Consider the following 22,492-nt stretch of genomic DNA (forward strand, 5'->3'; position numbering starts at 1 on the left):
CACTATTGGCAACATTGAATTTTCAAACGCTTTATGTGACCTTGGTGCAAATTTATCTTTAATTCCTTTGGCTATGGCTAGACAATTAGGGTTGCACGAGTTAAAATGTACTAATATTATTTTGCAATTAGTCGATAGGTCTATTAGATATCCATTGGCGGTGTTGGAGAATGCATTAATTAAAATGTAAAAATTTATCATTTCTATAGATTTTATGGTGTTAGATATTGGGAGAGATATGTCTATACCTATCATTCTAGATAAACCATTTTTAGCAACTGCAGGTACTATTATTGATGTTAAAAATAGCAAGCTTAAGTTTCAAGTAGGTGAATAAGAAGTAGAGTTTAAATTGAATAATATGGAAAAGGGAAAATCGTTCAAAATGTCCATCACATTTTGTAAAATGACTTTTTTCGTCCCTCACTTTTAAAAGTGTAATTTTACGTCCCTTACAAATTCATATTAGTCAAATTTGGTCTCTACCTAAGTTTCTGACTAGTTTTTGGCCAAAATTTACCACGTGCCTTGCACGTGATTATTTTTTAAGGGCAAAATTATCAAATCAAATTTTATATAATTTGATTCATAATCCATTACATTTCACAAAATAAATTTTTTTCGTCCCTCACATTTCACAATATAAATGTTTTCATCCTTCACATTTTTCAAAATTAATTTTTTCATCCCTTATTGATCATGTGTGCTTATAGTTTTTTTAGATTCATGTATATATATATTTGATTTCACCTAAGCGCTACAAATAACATGTAATATATTTATGTTTTATTTCGCAATCAAATAAAGATATATTATATACTATTCACACTGTTCAAGTGAAATCAAATAGATATATCCATTGGTTTTTAAAAAATTGTTAGCTTTTTATTTATATTCATTTTTTATTCAAAAATTGAAAATAAAGAAAACATTTAATCCAAAATATTATCGAATTAAATTTGGAGAGAAAAAATAAACAAAGAAAAAGTATGATAAAAAAAAGTAAGTGATTAGCACTTTCAAATTTTAAAAAAATCATAAAACATGTAATTCAACTATTACTTTTAAAAGTGGCGAGTAGAAACTTCAGATTTAAACTGCAATTTGTTAGCACGAATTATAGAATTTGAGTTAGGATCCATTAATTAGATAGTCTTATTATACAACTCAATAAATAAATTATTACCAAAAGAGAAATGTCACAAATATTGAATAGGTTCACATGGTGAAATCAGATATATACATGGGTTTAAAATAAAATTATTAGTTTTAAACACCTGTATGTATCTATTGAATAGCATGTGTACAACTACAATTAACATGTTTAGGTGAAATTAAATAGAAATATATTACATGCTATTCATACTGTTCAAATGAGATCAAATAGATATATGCATAGGTTTAAAGAAAAAAAAGTTATTCGTACACATGATTAATAAGGAATGAAAAAATTCATTTTGAAAAATGTGAGAGATGAAAAAATTCATTTTGTGAAATGTGAGGGACAAAATAATTCATTTTGTAAACTATTGGAGATGAAAAAATTCATTTTCTGAAATATGAGAGACTATAAATTGGATTATATAAAATTTGATTTGACAATTTTGCTTTTAAAAAATGATCACGTGAAAGGTACGTAGTAGATTTTGACCAAAAATTAGTCGGAAACCTAGATAGGGACCAAATTTGATCAATATGAATTTGTAAGGGACATAAAATTACACTTTTAAAAGTGGGGAACGAAAAAAGTCATTTTGTAAAATATGAGAGATATTTTGAATGATTTTCCCTACAGAAAAATACATTTCTTTCGCCGATCATGCTTGTGCTATTGGCACTATCGATAAACTAACCCAAGAGAGAAGTCAAGTCAATCTTGGTTTAGATCCTCTTGAGTTTTGTTTGATGCATTTAGGATGGCAAGAAGGAGATAATGAGGGAATTGAAGAATTGGTCCAATATTTGGATGCTCAATCGCCTTATAGAAGAGGAAATATGTATGAGAGTTTTGAACAAGAAAAATAATTTCCATCATCTTCAGAGATAGAAGCTCCAAAGTTTAGGTTCAAATCACTTCCTAGTCATTTGAGGTATGAGTTTCTTGGACCTAATGAAACTTTACTGGTGATTGTTAGTGCTTACTTAGAGGGGGAACAACATGAAAAGTTATTAAGAGTTCTAAGAATCATAAAAAGGCTATTGGATGGACCATCTTGGACATTCAAGGAATATGTCCTTCTATTTGCATGCATCGCATTCTCTTGGAGGACAATTGCAAATCGGTGGTAAAATTGCAAAAAAGGCTCAACCCAAACACAAAAGAGTAGCAATATTAGAAATTATCAAGTGGCTTGATGCAGGTATAATCTTTCCTATCTCCGATAGTGTATGGATTAGTCCAATTCATGTTGTCCCAAAGAAAGGTGGAACTACCATAGTCAAGGGTAAAAATGATGAAATTATTCCGTCTAGACTTGTGGTAGAATGGAGAGTGTGTATTGATTATCGAACGCTCAACATGGTTACTAGAAAAGACCACTTTCCTTTATCCTTTCTTGATCAATTATTAGAGTATATAGTCAGATATAAATTTTATTATTTCCTTGATGAATTTTCAGGTTACAATCAAATAGCTATAGCTCCTAAGGATAAAGAGAAAACGACATTCACATGTCCCTATGGCACTTTTGCGTTTCGAAGGATGCCATTTGGCATTTGCAATGCCCCCACAATATTTCAATGTCATGATGGTAATTTTCTCCGATTATATTGATAAAATTATGGAGATATTTATGAATAATTTTTGTGTGTTTAGTTCTTCATTTGGCAATTATCTTCATAATTTGGAATTAATTTTGTAGTGATGTGAAGAATCCAATCTTGTTCTCAATTGGAAAAAGTGTCATTTCATGGTTCATGAAGAAATTATTTTTTAAGACACAAGATTTCCTCTAAAGGAATTGTGGTGGACAATGCAAAGATAGAAGTAATTGAGAAGATGTCACCTCCAAATAATGTCAAGGGGATTCGTAGCTTCCTTGGACATGTGGGATTTTATAGACAATTTATTAAGAATTTTTCCAAAATAGCTAAACCATTGTGTGATTTATTATATAAAGATAACTCTTTTCATTTTGATAATAAATGTTTGATTGCATTTGATAGGTTGAAGAAGGAATTAACTTTAGCCCATATTGTGACTTCATCAGAATTGCCACTACCATTCGAGTTAATGTGTAATGCAAGTGATTGCGCGGTAGGAGTCGTTCTAGGGCAAAGATGGGAAGGAAGGTTGCATGTGATTTATTGCGCTAGCAAATTGCTACATAAAGTACAACTCAATTATGCAACTATGGAAAAAAGCTATTGATGGTGATATTTGCTTTAGATCATATTTAATAGAATCTAAAGTTATCATCTATATAGATCATTCGACTCTTAAATATTTGCAACATAAGAAAGATGCAAAACCCCATATAATCCGATGGATTTTATTATTGCAGGAATTTGATGTGAAAATAAAAGATAAAAAGGGATTGGAGAACCTTGTGACGAATCATCTTGCGACTAAAATACATCTCTACTGATAACCAACTTTCAATTAAAGAGAATTTTCTGGATGAATTTGTCCTAACACTTGTTAATTCTCCATAGCATGCAGACTTTTCTAATTATTTGGTAAGTGGAGTAATACCAAAGGGTTTCAATTATCACCAAAAGAAAAAATTCTTGTATGATGTTAAAAGTTATTTTTGGAAGGAACCGTTGCTATATAAATATTGCCCTGATGGTATGGTACATAGATATATTCCCGAAAATGAGGTACGTAATATCTTATATCATTGTCATAATCTAGAAATGGGCAGTCATTTTAGTACTTCAAAAACTGTAACAAAGATATGGCAATCGAGGTTTTGTTGGCCAACTATGTAGCTAGATGTTAGGGAATATGTTAAAAGTTGTGATGTTTGTCAAAGAATCGGCAATATTCTAGAAAGAATGAGATGCCCCTCACTACTTTCTTAAAAATTGAATTATTTGATGTGTAGGGTATGGATTTTATGAGACCATTTTCTAGTTCTTTTAATAATAAGTACATTTTAGTAGCTGTAGATTATGTTTCTAAATGGATAAAGGCAATTGTTTGTTGTACTTAGATTTCTTAAAAAGAACATTTTTAGTAGGTTTGGTATATCTAGAGTCATAGTGAGTGATAAGGAAAAATAATTTTATAATAAATAACTTGATTCCTTATTACTCAAATATGGCTTTAGGTACAAGACATCACTTCCATACCACCCTCAAGCCAATGGACAAGCAAAATTAGCAAATTGGGAAATTAAGCTTATTTTGGAGAAAATGGTGAATAAATCACAAAAAGATTGGGCAAGTAATTAGATGATGCACTTTGGACTTATCAAACAGCATTTAAGACACGCTTAGGGTTGTTGCCGTATCGTTTAGTTTATGAAAAAGTTTGTCACTTACTTGTAGATATTAAACATAAGGCTTATTGGAACATTAAGCCGATTAATATGAATTTTAATCTTACAAATGGGAGAAAATTGCTTGACTTGAGCAAATTAGAAGAACATCAACTAAATGCTTATGAAATTGTCAAGATATATAAAGAAAAGATCAAATTTTAGCATGATAAGCTTATTATCCCGAAACAATTTGAGGTTGGAAAAAAGGTACTTTTATATAACTCATGCCTTAGATTGTTTTCGAGAAAACTCAAGTCAAAATGGTCGGGACCATTTGAAATATTTCAAGTATTTCCTTATGGAGCAGTCGAGATCATAAATGCAAGAAATAAAAGGTTCAAAGTCAATGGACAAAGGTTGAAACCCTATTTGGTGAGTGAAATCATCCCTAAGGGACTCACTTGTCCATTAGGCGATTCTTCTTCAAACTAAAAGAACTTTAAGACGAAAGTCGAGCTAACGATTATAAACAAAAGCACTAATGGTAAGGCAACCCAATGTTTTGGTGATTTATGTTAATTTGGTATAATTTTATATTTAAATCATGTGTTTAAGTTGTTTTGTTGTTTTTCATTTGTAGGAATTGGAAATAAAAGCAAAGATGGTCATTTGAGGTGAAAACGGTAAACTTTGATCAAGGAACTCAACCCTTCGATTTGAGTAATTGCTATTTTTAATTTGTTAAAGAGGGTTAGAATGCATGTTTTGATCATTTTACATGTGCGTGCATTGATCATTTTGACAAAAGAATGATCTAGACTACATTTTGAGCAATTGAGGTAAAGTGTGTAATTTTTGAAAAGTTAAAAATTTCTGCAGAAAAACTGCAGATTAGAAAATGCAAGCTCTAAAAACGTGGCATGAGCTCACAATTTCACAGCTCACGTTTTGTCTTCGGCAAAACTTACATAGAAAACGCAAGCTTAAAATGTGAGTTCAAGGTTACATTTTCAATAACTCGCGTATTGTCTTCTATAAAAATAAAGCAGAAAACATGAGCTTATGGTCATATTTTCATCAGCTCGTGTATTGGATTTTGTAATTTTATAGCAGAAAATGTGACCTGGAAAATGCGAGCTCTAGCTTGAGTTTTGAGTTCATGTTTTTAGGTCCTTGTTTTAAAGAAGAAAACACAACCTCTTTTCTTCTTGCTCTTCTTCTCTTTCACCTTACGTAATTCATACACACACACACACACACTCTTCACAACATCTCATTTTAACTCCATTTCCTTGTAAGAAATCATCAACTTAACACCTTTAACCTTCTTAGAGATTTTTTTAACCAATTGAAATCCAAGAAAAATATCCCAAAATTTGGTTTCAAGGAGATTGGAAGTTAGGGTTCATAGGTTCTAAATTCATCAATTGAGGGTCAATTGAGGTGATTTTAATAGGGTTTTTTACATAATTTTCATCACCAAACATCCTTCTACATGATTGAGATAAGTTTCTTCATTGAATTTTTGTATTTTAGAAGTTGGCATTTTTCAAGTTCCTGAATTTTCTGAAATCTTCTAATTTTGAATTTTTTATGATTATTATGGATGTTAATGGCCTCTAATCTGCTTATTAAGGATATTTAAGCAAGTTCTTCGGTTCAAATGTAGCAACTTGATGCTTCTTTAGTTGTTAAAATTTTAAATTTGCTATATTTGGATAAAATTGAAAAATTAGTTTGGATTGTTAGTGAGCTTCTTTCATTGATGTTCTTAACTAAAAGTTGATTGGTTGATGATGTTATTAGTATGTACATTGTTTGTAGAGAGTAATTTTGATGAATTTTGTAATTATTGGGTATAATTTTTCTTAATCATGTTTATGGTTAAATATAGATTATTTGTTGCTAGTTTAGGCTTGCTATAAACATGATTATTGTTAAAGTCACTCAATTGACCTTAATTGTTGTCCAGTTTAATAAATTGGTAATTTTAACAAAATTTTTCGCATTTTTAATGTCATGTCTTTAATGTTATAATTTCGGACATTTTTGAATGTTTAATTGATTCTTTATGACATAAGGATGTGTACTTGTGGTTATTTACGCCAATTTTAATCCCTATACATGAATGGTGATTTTATAAAATGTCTATGATTAATATATAAGTGAAAGGATTTTTCTTTAGGTGTTTTATAAGAATTACTTCTTGTATTATGTGTGAAGTATACTAATTTTAGCCTGATATATAAAGATATTTGTAATTTCTCTTTGTTTAGGCACTATGGTAAGAGGTTGAAGGGCTATTATTCGTGAATCATCTTCCTCTCATGAGAGTAAGGAGAGTGAAAGGAGTGAGGAGATGGAAATGAGTGAGACAATAGAGGAGAGTGAGGAAGAAAGGTTTCTGTCAACCCAACCAATGGTGAGGCGTCAAAGTGGGAGCATGTCCTGCTGCTCTGAAAATATAATTTTTGATAGTGCTAGGTTCACGACTCTTAAGAATCAGGAGTGGCATGAAGAGCATGCAAATTTACAGTTCATCTTTGAGAAGCACATCAATCCGGAGATCGAGACGGCTTATCATATCATGGAGGCATTCAACCAACTTTGATGGGCACAATTCTTTCTCTGCCTCCTCATTACTATTCGGATTTGATGCGTGAGTTTCATGCTAATATAGTCAACAAGGCAAGTCATAGTGGGGAGATGATGGGCTCTTGGATCCACGGTACTCGAATACTACTTACTCGTGATCTCCTATCTCGGATATTAGGTTGCAATGGTGATAGGCCGATTGTCAATTTGAAGAAAGGATTCACTGCACCCAATAAGAGATGGGATCCCTCACAAGCTATGTCTCGTTTCGGCATTGAGTACCAACCTTTTGGCTCCTCAAGAAAAAAGACTTTGGTTGCTAATGTCTTTGACACTTGTCCTTGCCTCATTATCTATATGATGACACATAATATGATCCCCAAGAAGAGTGGTCATATAGAGGTCCGAAAAAGTGACATTTACTTTTTGGACCACATGTTTCACATTCGGAAGTCCTTTTACCCCCACATTCCGCTCCCGAATATCATCATCAGTTATACGAGGACGACGACAAGGAGACATACTACCTCTTTTAAGCTTGGATTTCCCTGTCTCCTTTTCCTCATTTTTGAGTGCATGGGAGTTAATTTGACTGGAGTCGCTCGTGTAGTTATTCGGTCTGGTGAAGAGTTAATGGTCTCTACACTCCATGGGATAGGCATTTCCACAATCATATTGTTCCATCTCGGAGGGAGAGATGATGGAGTGCATGTCCTTGTCAAGATGAAACCAGACCTTCCACTTCAACTTGACCACCTCCATCCTCTTCCCTATGAAATTGGCAGAGGTTTTTTAGTTGACTTGATGACATAGAGACTCAGTTGGCCCAGATTGATGCTCGCACATGTCATATACAGGATCATTTGCGCTTAGATTGTGATGAGCAAGGAGAAGACTAGCCGACCTCTCGATGCTTTCTCAGTTTTGCTTCCATATTTCCTTGTAGTTTTCTTTTAAACTTTTTCATTGTAGGAGTTTAATTTGAACTTATGCTTTTGCATTTGGACTTGTGGCAGTATTAGTAGATGTTGGTTGTAGATTCATTGATGGCTCGTGAATCATGGTTGAACTGAATCTCAGCTATTGAACTGGAAAGTAAGTTGTTCTTACTTTTTGTTATTTTTTCCCTACACATTGAGGACAATGTGTATGTTAAGTGTGGGGGAGGAGATATGGTGTGAAGTAGGGGTTACTTTTATGCTTATATGGTTTGAAATGCTTAGACTTGATGCTGGAAATCTATCTTGTGCTTGGAATCGTTGATTTCTGGGTTTGCTGGCGGGGAGTTTTATCCAGTATTAAGGGAAAACTCTATCAAAATTTTTTCAACATCTTGTCCAAATTTTCAAATTTGCCTTTAGTTTTTCATATTTTGCCACAAGTGCATTAAGTTCATGTCCTTTTTGTCAAACTCTCCTATGTCGGTGAGATGATTTAGGTAATTTGAAAATTCAATTTTCATTTGACTTGAAAGCAATTACTATGTGATTAGGACTATTGCATGCGAGAAAGTATACCTTGTAAAATAGAAAAAATTATGTCTAAAATTTTGCTTGATAAATGAGATCACTCATCTTACTTACTTTTAAAAGTAATTGATTTATATAGTTGCTAGAGTTATTTTCTTCTTAATGTTTACTTTATTGAGGGAAATTTGCCCAAAAAAAAAAAGAGAAAGCTTTGTACTGAGTAATCGGGAATCTTCATCTACAAATGTCGACTTTCGCGTAAAAAGGTATTTGAATTAGGAGTGTTGAGTAACCGGGATTTTCATCTAAAAATGTTGATCTTCACATCAAAAGACATTTTCACAATTTAGGAATAAATAAAGTCAAAAGAAAGTGAATAAATTCCCTTTTTAAGGTTTGTGAAGTTAAACATCTCATTTTGAAGGAAGAAAATCTCCAAAGTGACTATATAATTTGGTAATTTGAGAAATTAGGTGAGATAGAGAGTTTAAATTTGTTTGGTTGAATTTTGGGTATAATTATCTCTTTTTAATATGATATGATAAATATTGTAGGTAATATGAAAGGTTGCATAATGAAAACTTGCCAAGTTGAGAGAGATTGAATTTCAAGTTCACTTGATTCATTTCATTTCTTAAATCATTGTTTGATGATTTTTCTTATTGTCTGAGAACAAGTAATGATTTAAGTGTGGAAAAATTTGATAAGTGTTTATTATATATGTTTATTAGTGGCATTATATGTTTATTTTTTTTGTATAAATTAGGGTTTTTAAGGTGTAACTTGCTCTCTAAGTCTCTAATTGTTGCGAGTTTCGTTTGAGCAGAGTAACGTGCAAATGTGGTTATATTTGCAGGATTTGAGTCACGATTTAAACATTGGATCGAGACGAATTCATTTAAGCGTCACTAGTGCCTGATTTAACGATGAATTGGAAGGGAAATAGAGCATCTAATGCAAGTATAATTGGTGAAATGCATGAAAACAATATGGACATCTTGTTTGCGGTCTTAGTGGTGAATTGGAGTAGAAAAGGAGTAAGGAAATGTGACTAAACTGAAAATGCGAGCTCATGTTGCGTATTCATAAGTCACGTATTCTTGCTATTTTTCTGCAACTTGTTCTGCAACTTACCCTGCATTCACACTTCTTTCCAGCTCAATTCCAGCACAGAATTTTGGCTGCACATGCTCAAGAATCTTTAGGGAAGTGCAAAGGAGGTTTTATGTTATTTCATTTTGGCACTTTTTGACTCTCTTAACATTATATATGTAAGAATCATTGAGGAGAGAAGAGAGGGAGAGTTACTATTAGTTATTAGGAAGAGAGTTTACTTATAGCTTTTTCTAACTCTCTTTAGTTAGGAACTTAAAAGAAACACTTGGAGAATTCATTGTACAACTCATTTGTTGAAAAAATAGAAGATCTTGGCTAAACTTTTTCTATATGTCTCTTTCCTTGTGATTCAATATGTGTTCATGCAATGAAATTATGTTCTTTTAACGTGAGTAGCTAAATTTCTAGATCTAGGGAGTAGATGAAGTTTGTGGTTACTTAATATGAGTTAAATATGATTTACACTTATTATCTATTGTATTAACTTGTCCATTTATGCGTGCTTATCACTTGTCGTTGCTTGATCACCATTAGAAAGTTTTTAATTGTTGTTACTCAATGAAAATTAGTAATAATGAAGAAACAACATAAATGGAACTTAAGGACTAGACTCATGAGAATATAGGTGCACTTACGTGGATTATCTTTGCATTTCATGAAGAACAAAAGGGTAAATCTAATTATTCACTATGAGAACAGAGAAAACTAGGCTAGTCTAAGCCACTACATCATCAGAGTGAGTTTTGATAAATATGGAAATAAATCCCTAATTAAACAAAAGTAGTAACAAGAGGTAAATCTATTCATTTGTATCATTTGTGCCATAAGTGGATTCTACACCATAGCTTCAAGTATTTAGTCAGTTTTCTCTATTGCTATCTTGCAAGTTATCTAGTTAAATTAGTGAGTAATTGTGATTTCTTTTGTTTTCGTTGATAAGGACCTAGTACTTGCAATATTTGTTTCTCCTGAGATCGACCCGATATATACTCTAAACTACTATTTGACCTGTATACTTGCAGTAAAAAAGATGTATTTTGAAATTAAACTTGTACTTATATCAAAAACCCGTCAGTGACCAAGTTTGTATTATGGGTCCCATAACTTTAGTTTAAGAACTCTTCTCTCTCTCTCTCTCTCTCTCTCTCTCTCTCTCTCTCTCTCTCTCTTCCAACTTTTGCTGGTGGATTGTTAGCCATTAAGGCTCTAAAGTACAAGTATCAAATGAGAGTCTGTATCAATTGGAATTCAAATCATGTGGAGGGAGAACATTCACAAGATTAAAGAAGAAAAAGATGAAGTAGAAGTATATCACTCCATCCTCCATATACCTTCCAAATTTTATCTTCCAAACTTGATTTTTACATGATCTTTAGTAATATAATCATAACTTTAGTTTAAGAACTCTTCTTAATGTAAACACTTTCTTTCTCTCTCTCTCTCTCTTCCAACTTTTGCTGGTGGACTGTTAGCTATTGAAGCTCTAAAATACAAGTATTCAAATGAGAGTCTATATCAATAGGAATTCAAATCACGTAGAGGAAGATTCATGAGATTAAAGAAGAAAAAAATGAAGTAGAAGGATATCACATCTTCATCCTCCATATACTATCTAGGTTTTATCTTCCAAACTTGATTTTTATGTCATTTTTAGTAATATAACATATTGTTGTATCTTATCTACATTGCAACTTCTAAACTTTAATTTAATAACTTTGCAAATAATCAAGATTTGACAATCAAAATTCAAGAGTTAAAAAACTACTTATTATGACATCATGTAATTATATATTAATAGTTTGGGCGTCATGACAATTATAAATTGATAGTGCATACAAGAGTGTGTTAGAATAGTTTGGTATACATCTTCGCATGTAAATTAGTTTCTTTCTGGTTGAAGAACATGTGATGTTGTGGAAACCTTCTAATCATTTTGCCTATTACTAGATTGAAAAATATGATCTATTGAAAACTCTAAATTTCAATAAATAACAAATCATTTGCAAAAACTAACTTTTGTAACAACTAAGGCTTTTCAATTAATGTATGTAGGATATAGATAATTCATCAAACTTTTAACTTTTTTGTATAACCAACTTATATTTTTTAGCATGATGAAAATCGTATGAAAATCATATATACAGCAAGTTTTATGACTTTTACTATAAAACCAAAAACATGACAATGAAATCATTTTTTAAAAATACAAGCCTTATGACTTTTTACTAGAAGAACTAAAGAACATGACAACGAGAAGATTTCAATGGTGTTGTAATGTCCAAGACTGTTACTATTAAAAGTAAGGTTATACTTGATTACAAGTTATTCTGACAGTATGCAATAAAACATTTAGAAATGGGCATAAGTGCATGTAGGATCTAAATTATATATTAAAAGCAAAGAGTCAAGAAGAAAGCAGAAACAATCCAAGATGAAAATAGTGAATCTCCACATGCTCTATCATGATTAAAAATGGAAGCTTTCTATGTTGTCTACTATTCTAATTGATTTTTCTTCTAAATACTAAAAAAAATTCCTAAATTTGGTATATAATCCTCTCAAAGAATTAGTTGTATGTGAGCTTTCTTGATTGCACAATGTATTTAGGATAAATTTTATGATAACTAGGGGTTTGTTTGGATAGAGTATTATTTGGAATATTATTTGAAATAATTACTGTAACACTTTTTGCGATCTGATGTATGTGAGATAAAAAAATAATTGAGAATATGAAAAGGTGGGTTGGAAAATGTGTTTATGATGCAAGCAAAATATTATTTGAAAAAATTTGGTATATATAAATAAAAAATTGAAAAGAGATAAATCTTCCTTAGCTTTTGGACTTTTCGAATCTTCTATTAGCGTTTGGCTTGGAAAATATTGGAGTTTCTGCACTGATTATTAGGTGTCAAGTCATTGAGATTTTCAAACTTTTTAATTCATCTTTGTTTCTTGGTAAATTTTTAGTTTTCAATCCTTTTAAAATGTTTTACCAATGGAAGGAGAAAAAAAAGTGCAAGGGGATAGTGAGAATGAAAATTCAAAGTTATATATGAAAATTCAAAATGCTTATTCTTTGTATAATAAAAACCAAAAGCACACAAGCAATATTATCAGAATTAGCAATTAGTGAAAAGTTGAAAGTTATATTAATTTCCGGTCTCAAGACTAAACAACATAGCCCCAACAATTACCAAAGTAAATCTTTAATAAATGTAAAAAGGATTTTTTTTTGCATAGGTAGTAGAGTTTTTTTTTAATCATTTCTATAAGTCAAATGGAGACTCAAAACCTTATAAGGGGGAATTGGTTGGGTTTGAAAATCAAACTAGAAATCTCATAGTCAATCTGGAAGAGTTGTCTGTAAATTGAAAAACCAAAGAATGAATGAGTCCATAAATCACAAATGCTATTCGTGTCAACTACCTCAACGTCAAGACTAAGAAGAAAATAAAGATTTTAATATCTACTAATAGGTTAATATCCTATTAGGTTTTTTCATGTTCAATCCTCCTGGGACTTATTATTAAGCTCCTTTATTTAGATAATAAGAATCATCGTTATAATTCCTCAAGTACGTATTCATTTTTCACAAATTCTACTCAACTATGTATTCATAGTGTAATAAAAATCATACCTAAATAATATTGAAATTATAAATTATATGAACTTGTGAAATTATATACTTTAATACAAATTTGACCCTTTTCAGATACGAAATAAACTGAGAATTCATTTGAAATTTATCCATTATACTATTTCAAATATTCTCAAAAAAAGAGAAAGATCATTTTGCTAATTTGAAAAGGATGTTACTTTATGTGTTACACACTAGGTTAGACAATAATTTAAAGCATGGATATAAGAAATCAGAAAATCTAAATAAAATATCTTGAACAAAAAAGAAAGCAAAAAAAAAAGATCAAAGTAAAAACAACTAAAGATGTCTATATGAAAAAGGAAAGGGTAAAAAACAAAAAAGCCTCATGTGGTAAACCAAATATACAGAAAAGCCCCCTCATGGTTTCAAAACATACAACACAATATCTCATACTTTGAACTAAATTGTAAAGGTGACGAAATCCATTAAAATTAAAGGAGATGGACGAAATGACAAAAATGTCCTAATATAACTAAGCAAAAGGCAGTTCAACAAAATCATTTGTTTCATTCTCTAGAGAGAGAGAGAATTGGAGCCTAAGGGGTAGAACAAGTATATTTGTTAAAAATTAGGTAAAAAAAATTTATTTTTAGGTTCCAATAAGTCATTTCCGTTAATTTTAATAGATTCTGTCACCTTTACAATATAGTTCAAAGCATGAAGTGTCGTTTTGTATATTTTGAAACCACGGGAGGTTTTTTTGTAAATTAGATTTACCACAAGGGGTTTTTTATTTTTTATCCAAAAGGAAATTTATAAAGTTTGTATACCATATAAGTCTTCACTATTTTTACCAATACTAATATAAGTGGAATAAGACTTTTAAAGAATTTCATTGGTCTTCTTTGCTTAGAATTTAGGTTTAGTGGTGCAATATACATGTTTCCAACTTAATGAATTGCATCTTTTCTCCATGGCCATGGTCTACTTGACTATTAATTCCTTTTTTTTAATTTGTTCTTAGAACTATAACATGGAAATGACCCAACTTTAAGCATCCATTGAATCATTGATGTTTATGGATAATGCTATAGTGTCTATAGTTATGGTAACGATATTAGGATAACCTACTATTGTAGGTTTCTATTAACTTTAGTGACACATCAAGTTTTTTAGCATCTTTTTAAATATTGTATTAAAATAATTAATATTAACATTAGTAAGTTTTTAATTAAAATTAGTAAGTATATGTCTGAAATAGTAAGTTTTAGTCAGAAATAAAAATTTACACTTTGAGTAATGTAATTTACTTATAATTTGACAAAAGTTATTTTTGTTTAAATTAAACTTAGTAATACTAAAAGTAAAAAATTTGCATCTTTAAGTAAAGGGTTAAAAACAGAAAAGCTCCCTGTGGTATAGCTATCATACAAAAAACACCCCTAATGATTTCATATCATACGCGTCGGTACATCATGGTTTAAAAAAGGTGAATCATCGACAGAAATTGTCAAATGTAACGTGTTTGTATTACATCCATGGGAAAGGCGAGTGTTTCTTTTGGAAAATAAGTTTTTAATACAAACTTTTACCAAATATACCTGTTGTGCCCTTCACACCTTAATAAAAATGCCATGCTGTTGTGGGTATTCGGCCAAAATTGCAAGAAACATAGCAACAAGAAGCTGACGAAGATAGGAGACAAATCAAATGAGGTTGCAAGCCGGCAAAGGTAAAATTTTAACCATTTGCAATTTGCAGATGCAATATATTCTTATAGGGTCTATTGCAAGGATTTAAAGTAAAAATGTGAACTCTACATTTTTTTGTGTAAATATTGAAGGGAAATTAAGGAACCATATGATGATGTCTTCCTCAAGCTCTTGACCAGCCAACGGGGGAAATGGAGCTAGAGATCTTCGATACCAGTACAAGATGTATAATTATTGAAGGTAGGCGAAGGTAAATATTGTTGAGTCAAAAAGGCCATCTAAGGGAATGTTATATTTTGTGTGTGAAAAAGATGAATGTGGGTTCTTTTCATGATGTAATCCCATTTACAGAGATGAACCAGATCGAGATAACTATTTGTGAGCCAACCCATTCAAGAATATTCATATTTGGATGTTGTGCTCTCAAAACTGGAAAATTTTGATAATGAGATGAAGAACTTGAAGTTGCTAGTTGGAGGTTGTGTTGTGGTATCTATTTTTTCGGTTTTACTATTGTTGATGTCTACCAAATAAGACAATGGAAATTGGTAGGCTGTTGTATGGAGTTTTGTTACAATGAAATGGAACAAAATTGGTAATCAGCATTTTCATAAATGTTAGTTGAAAATACCCACAGATACATGTCTATTCATGCAAATCTATTACTACACATTTTCTTTGTATTTGCAAAAGATGGGAATTTTGTTCCTGCATCATTGCATCCTACAAAACTTCTTTGTATTTGCTCTAGCATCTGTGCAACTGAGGCTAGCAGAGTGAAAAATGATTTAAAAAATTAGGTAAAGGAGTGTGTACTTCTGATCATTCTTCTCCCCACTATATCCATAACTTAATTTCATATCAAAGGTGGAACTATCTGATCTTGCCTTCCTTCATAGAGCTACTAGTTTTTAATCAACTTAGAGTAGCTTTTAGATGATAGAATTTCTTCTCAAAACCACAATAACATTAACTGATCTTTCCCCCGAAAAAGGGTAGAAAGGGCACCCAGTTTAGCTAACCCCCTTGGGTGGTAACCATGAGAGTTTCCTTCCCCTTTGAGGTGACTTTGCTTATTAAATAGTTGTCAGGGATTTTCATTAACCAGACTAGCAAGGACTGAAATGAATCACATCCATTAACTGGCTATAATTCTAAGCCTCCAATCAGACCTCCGTTGAGCAGTGTTAAGAACCTTGTTATGCTAGTACAGAACGACAATTAGTTAGAAAATCCGCCAAAGTTTTGAAACTTTCAATATGACTTCTGGGATAACGAAGAACAATTTGGAAATTGCTAAATCCCCTATAATGAACTTTAACAACATTCATGAAAAGTCAGGAAAAAAAATCTGTTAGTGATTATAATTATTGAAAAATAAGGAAAACAGTTAAAATGATGAATTTTACAAATAAAAAATCAAGTTAAACAGTTCAACTCATAGTTGTTTGAAACTCTCATTTCTCAAAGTAAATTAGCCAATTATAGGATTTAAAATCTTTCATTATAATAAGATCCCAACAAATTGACATCACCTCTCATTCAAAGGAGCACAGGAGCTGAAAAGAATGTGAGGTAGTGGGGTTTGTTCTGAGAAGTGTTGCTCCTCTTCATTTATTTAGTCTGTTCTCTTTTTGGGTTTTTTTTTTTAAATTCAATTTGTTAAATGGAGTTACATAAATAAAAGAAAGAAAAACTTAAAAAGAAAATAAAATAAAGCTAGGGAACATGCATTTTTGTTTATGAATAGTTCCTACAATGGATCCGACTAATGACGTATGCACGTGAAAAGTCAGAAAACCCAAAAATGTGGGCCTACACTATGCACAGCGATTCAACTGGTCGGTCGGCGTGGTTCAGCAGTTTTGACTTAGTTTGACTGTTTTTCTTTTTCTGTTTTGTATTTTCTTGCTGTAACATATATTCACACTGCCTGGTCATCCAGTTCTTGAACTAACCAGTTGGAATGACCTGCCTATTCTGGATTTCAAAACACTGGTAACTGTAGTTATCTTCCCAAGTTCCAACCTATTAAGAAATCATTTTTATGACATCCATATGCAACTTTTCTTCTTCAGATGCATCTTGTATGTATGGGTTTTGTTAGTGACTTGCGGGTTATGGTTGTTTTCACAATTGATTATTTTGTACCTATATATATGTGTCCTGATCGATCTCTCTCTCTATCTCTCTCAGGTGGATATACCCATTAAGTATCTTGAGTTTTTTCTTGATGATGATGCTGAACTGGAACGCATTAAGAGGGTAAGCAGCCATCTATTACTGTTCTTCTGGCCAAAGCTTAATTTTGAAATTGCATTTTCAGAAACCATAGGCGATGGATGTTTAGCTTCACCTTAAAACTTGTGTTTTTTTCTCTTCAGGAATATGGAGCTGGGCGTTTGCTAATAGGTGAAGTTAAAAAGCGGATTATTGAAGTTCTAACTGAATTGGTAGAAAGACATCGCCGAGCCCGTGCTGCAGCGATTGATGAGGTAACAGACTATTGCCTTTTTCATCATGAATTCCTCATGTTGGTTCAAGTATTGACAAAATAATTCTTAAATGACCCTATAAAAAGCTGAGTTCGAATCCTTTGATTCATAATATGGACAACAACAAGATTATTTTTTCAAATTTTGTTGTTGTTGTAAAACCCAAGTGTAGCTAATTGTCTTTCCTCTTTGATAGCTCCTTGGAATGGAGAATGTTCAAGAGAAGCTTTGATTTTTTTTTTTAACTATTAAGCAAGAGCAGCTTTCATTTGATCTTAGTGGATGTTTATTTCTTTCAACGTGTACCTTTGGCCATCTATAATGTGAAGGAGTTAGGACCTGAAGTTAAGGGTTGCAATCTTCTACGGTAGAGTAATGGAACATTTGAGCGTTTAAAGCAACTATCTCAGTAGTACCTATAACCACACATGCAAAAATGATTTAGCAATTAGTTATATGATTTGTGAATTAATGTAATATGAGTGAGTGGTTAATTAGATTGGCTAATCATAATACATATAATGTGCTTAATTTGTCTTAGTATTCAAAGTAATTTCTTGCATTATTCATGTTGCTCGAACGAAAGTAAATTTGGCATCTTAAGTTTTATAGCAATTAGCTGCATCATGATTACTAGTATTACACAAATTAATTTGTAATCGGTCACCTATTGAATTGTAAACTGTTTAATAAATAAATAAGATATACAATCAAAAATCGTCCAAGTAAAACTTAGTTGCTAATTGACCAAACTAAAATAATGATAAGGGGTAGGAGTAATTCAAATTAAAAAAAAAAGACAAAGAAATATCTTAAGTGCATTTTGTTACACAGTATCCAAGTCTTTTCTCTCTGTCCATTTACTCTTCTCCATATAACTAGCTTGTTTCTTTCTTAAAGGCATCAGTTATATTCATCTATGCGTTCCTTAATTATTGCTCCTACTCCATCATGGTGGGTTGATATTTTATGCCTAAATTATCTGTTTTTTTAATTACTATTTTTTCTTGACTTTTTTCTTGTGATACATTGGATTTCAATATATCTAACTCTTAGTGGCTGCCCCTCACTTTTTGTTTGAGAGGTTACAATATATAATTTTTGTGGTTTTGAGGATGTAAAAACAACTAATCATATCTAATTTAAAGCATAATTAAAATAATTATAGGACACCAAAAGATTAGGATTTTTCCAAAATTTGAAGGGGGGTGGGTCAATTGCGCACCCTCATGATAACATGGCTTCGCTGGCCATCTTGCAAGCTGTCAAACTGCACTAAAATGTGTATATAGCTAATATAAATGCATCTATAGATATGCATGTATATATACAACTAACATGTATCCAGTCCTGCAGGCATATTCGTGTGTGTCTACATGTGCAGCTAGCATGTATACTTGTATAGATTTGTATATATGTGTATATACAGCTAACATGCATACCTTGGCATGGTGGTTCTGCTCAATTTGATTATGTCTTTATAATTGTCCTTGCAATAATCATGTCTTGAGCTTCCAAGAGTAAGAAAAATACTATGTAGTGAGTATGTATCGTATTACGAACTGGTGCACATTTCTTGTAATGAGTATGTATCATATTACGAATTGGTGCTCATTTCTTTTCCTAATAAGATGTTTGCGTTATCTAATTTAAAAGTTACACACCATTGCAAGTGCATATCTTTAGTGTCGGAACCTCTCATTGATGTGAGCTTGAACATTGGATTTAAACCTGCTGGCTAACAAAGATTCAAAGACCAAAGGAAAGTTATGTTATAGCAGTGTGTCTAGAACAAACCATCTAAGAAACTTGTGGAATGTTTATACTGAGAAATGTCCTGCTTTTGTTCGTCACTTCCTCCATTATTCCTTTCCGTTCCCCCTTCATTGTATGTGGGAAAGGCTTCAATTAGTATATATTTTCCAACTGGTTGTAATTTTAGTCGACACTTTTTGCCTTCTATCATCCATTATGCTAGTACTAGAGCTGGTTATTTTTCCCCTAAAACAGCAGGTTTTTTAATTGTTAGTTTGTGGAGCATTTCTAAATGCCATCAATGTTGTATATGCTGGGTTTTGTCAAACCATGTGCTTCCACTTGTTTTAAGTTTTTTAAGTTTCTCTTTTCTTATCTGACTCAAGTGATTGGCTGAAATATTTGTAGTTGTTCTCAGTTATTTCAAATAGTTTACTTTCTTGTCTTTATCAGATGGTTGATGCATTTATGGCAGTACGACCTCTTCCAAACATGTTCAGCTAAAACTAGCTATCTAGGTCTCAAGGTGTTGGTTCTGAAAGACCCTTGAGGTCATTTCGAACTTTTTGATAGATAGAGATTTTCATTATCTACCTTGTGCTTTGTCATTCACACACTATATTTTGTTATGCACATTCTCATCCATGCAACCATCAAAAGTGATTATATGTCTACGTGTTTGTGACAGATTAGAAGCTAAGGTCCAAGAAATTGACCAGATTTTTTTAACATCTCTTCACCAATTTGAAATTTATTACTCAGATTGGTAATACTTTCTCTTGGTTAAGCGGGCATCTCCTTTCTCTCCTCTTTCTGTGCTATTTTTTTCTAATGATTCTTTTGAACACATTTCTGTTATTTCTCTTGTAGAAAAGTGCTTTTCATTGCATATGTGGACGTCACTGTCCTTTACGCTTATTATATTTCTATTTTGAGGAAAGCTTTAGCTTCTATTTTTGCAAACAGTTTGCAAAGACTCACTTCCTATACTGTATGCTAATGAACTAGCTTGGGGGATTTTAAGCAAACATCTGTTTTTAAGAGAATTTGTAAGCTGTTGAATATGCTCTAGATAGCATGGATTTGGAATATGTTATGGTATGCTAATTTCTATTGATGAGTAGTGAATTTCGAGATCAAGCAAATTATTTAGAAGTAATATTGTGGTGTGGAACATGCCTACTAACTTGAATACTCTCTGTGTTTTATCAACCGAAAAAGTTTCGTTCATTTACTGTATATGTGTTACAGTCAAAGGTTAAATGACTCTGGTAATAACGGCTAAACTATGAGCTTTTATGGAGCTATGTTTATCAACTTCGATGAATAGTATGCATAATATTGTACGCAAAATATGCATCAACAATTCGATGTTCCTAAAATCAAATGAGTCCGTGTATGTATGCTTCAAATCTCCCCATTCAGTCATGTTACCCAAACAATTGCTTATCATAGTGAATGAACTGAATGATGATATACAATGCTTCGAGCATCTTCAAGAACAGATAAATAACTAAGAGTTGACATGAATAGCTAAACTTAAAAACATATTGACATTGTCTCCTAAGCTATTAAACAATCTTGAATCTTCAAGAATGCGTCCAAAGGCTGCTTTTGTAGCGGAGTTTCCCATCAAAGATCTAACTAAATGTGTTTCATGGTGGTAAATCTAGTTTAGGAGGCTAATTCCTCAGATTATAAGTAAAAAAAAAACGGTCATATGTAGCTTTGACATAGAGGATGTACTAATCTATATCTGCCATGTTGACGTACCACGGTAAGTTAGTTAAAAAAAAAAAGCTTGATGCTACAAAGCACAGTCAGCATGGTAGCTATTCGGTCAAGTCAAAAAAAGAGGCGGTCACGTGGAGAATCTGTCTGGCAAAGACTGTCACAGTGACAGCCTTTCACTATTTTTTTTTTCAAAAAAGCTGTCCCTTGCCGTGTTGACTCAACACGGCAGGGGGTTTACATATATATATATATATAAAGTTTGATTTTAGTTGTTTAGATGAACAGCTAGATTTGATAGAAAATTCACTTTCATGACTATAAAAAGGGTCGAAGCATCAGAAGACGTCCATCCCTCCCTCATTTCTCGTTTCATTCCTATTTTGCTCACGCTCTCTTTATACTGCCAAGCTCTTGGGAGAGCAATTCAATAGCCAGCAGGAACAATTCCATGAAGCAGCACTCGAAAGCAGCAAGGACAAGGCCTTGACGAGTCAAACAGCACCTAAAAGCAGCAGGGATAAGGCATTGAGGAGTAGAATGTTTTTTGCAAGCAAAAATGAAGAAGCGCGGCAACTCTTTCAGACACACCAGTTGCTGCGTCTCGCGGCAACGCTGGGTCGCCCTCTCCGTGTGGATGCGGCGACCAGTGACCTTCGACAACCCTCGGTGGCTCGGGTGTTGGTTGAGGTGGATCTCGCAACGACACCAGTGAAGCGGGTGTGGATAGGAGATGATGAATACGGCTTCTGGCAATCGGTAGAGTGGGAAAACTTACCTGTGTATTGCAATTTCTGCAGCACCTTTGGTCATGAGGAAGCGGGCTGCTTCAGGAAAAATCCCTCACTGCGTCGGGCGAAGAAACCTCAGAAACCTCGTGTGCAATCGCGCACATATGTGCCAAAGATTGCCAGGACCCAAACTCTGGACGGCCCAGCGGAGGAAGAGCTGGCTGGCAGGCATGCGCTGGTGGGAAACAGCCAGGCGGAGGGACAAACGAACTCGAATGCGGCTAGGTCTGCCCAGGCTCTGGGGCAGCCGCGACTGGGTGCTGCATCTAGCTCTGGAATTTTGTTGGAAGCCAGCCGGGCAGTGGTGGCGGAGAGCCATGACAGGGACCAACTGTCAACACCTGTGGGGGAAGAAGACCAGCTCAGGGAATGCCATCCGGTGCTGCTGGCCGCACCACAAAGGGAGGAACAGGACAGCCCGCCAGGTGTGGATACCGCGTTTCAAGGAATAGAGATTGGGATATCACAGAATGTTGCCGTCGAGCAGGCCAACACTTTTGCTACACTGGAACTGTTGGAGACGTCGGATGAGGAGGACTGGCAGGCAAGTGCCACGGCCTCCCCGGCCCGCGGGAGGGGTCCCCGGCTACTGCGCAGCAGATCAGCAGGGCATGAGGGAGCAAATGCCGGGTCATGGAGCCAGCTACGTGAATTCCAGATGGTGTTGAATCGACGCTTTTCTGAGGCGGAGGAACAAGACAATGGCCTGGGCCAAAAGCAGCTGGGGACGGGGATGGAGATCAAGGAGGCGACCTTGGTCATACAGCTGGACGGTACGGGTGAACCTAAAAGGAAACGGG

Source organism: Coffea eugenioides, chromosome 2 (assembly GCF_003713205.1).
Source record: "Coffea eugenioides isolate CCC68of chromosome 2, Ceug_1.0, whole genome shotgun sequence".
Taxonomy (NCBI): Eukaryota; Viridiplantae; Streptophyta; class Magnoliopsida; order Gentianales; family Rubiaceae; genus Coffea; species Coffea eugenioides.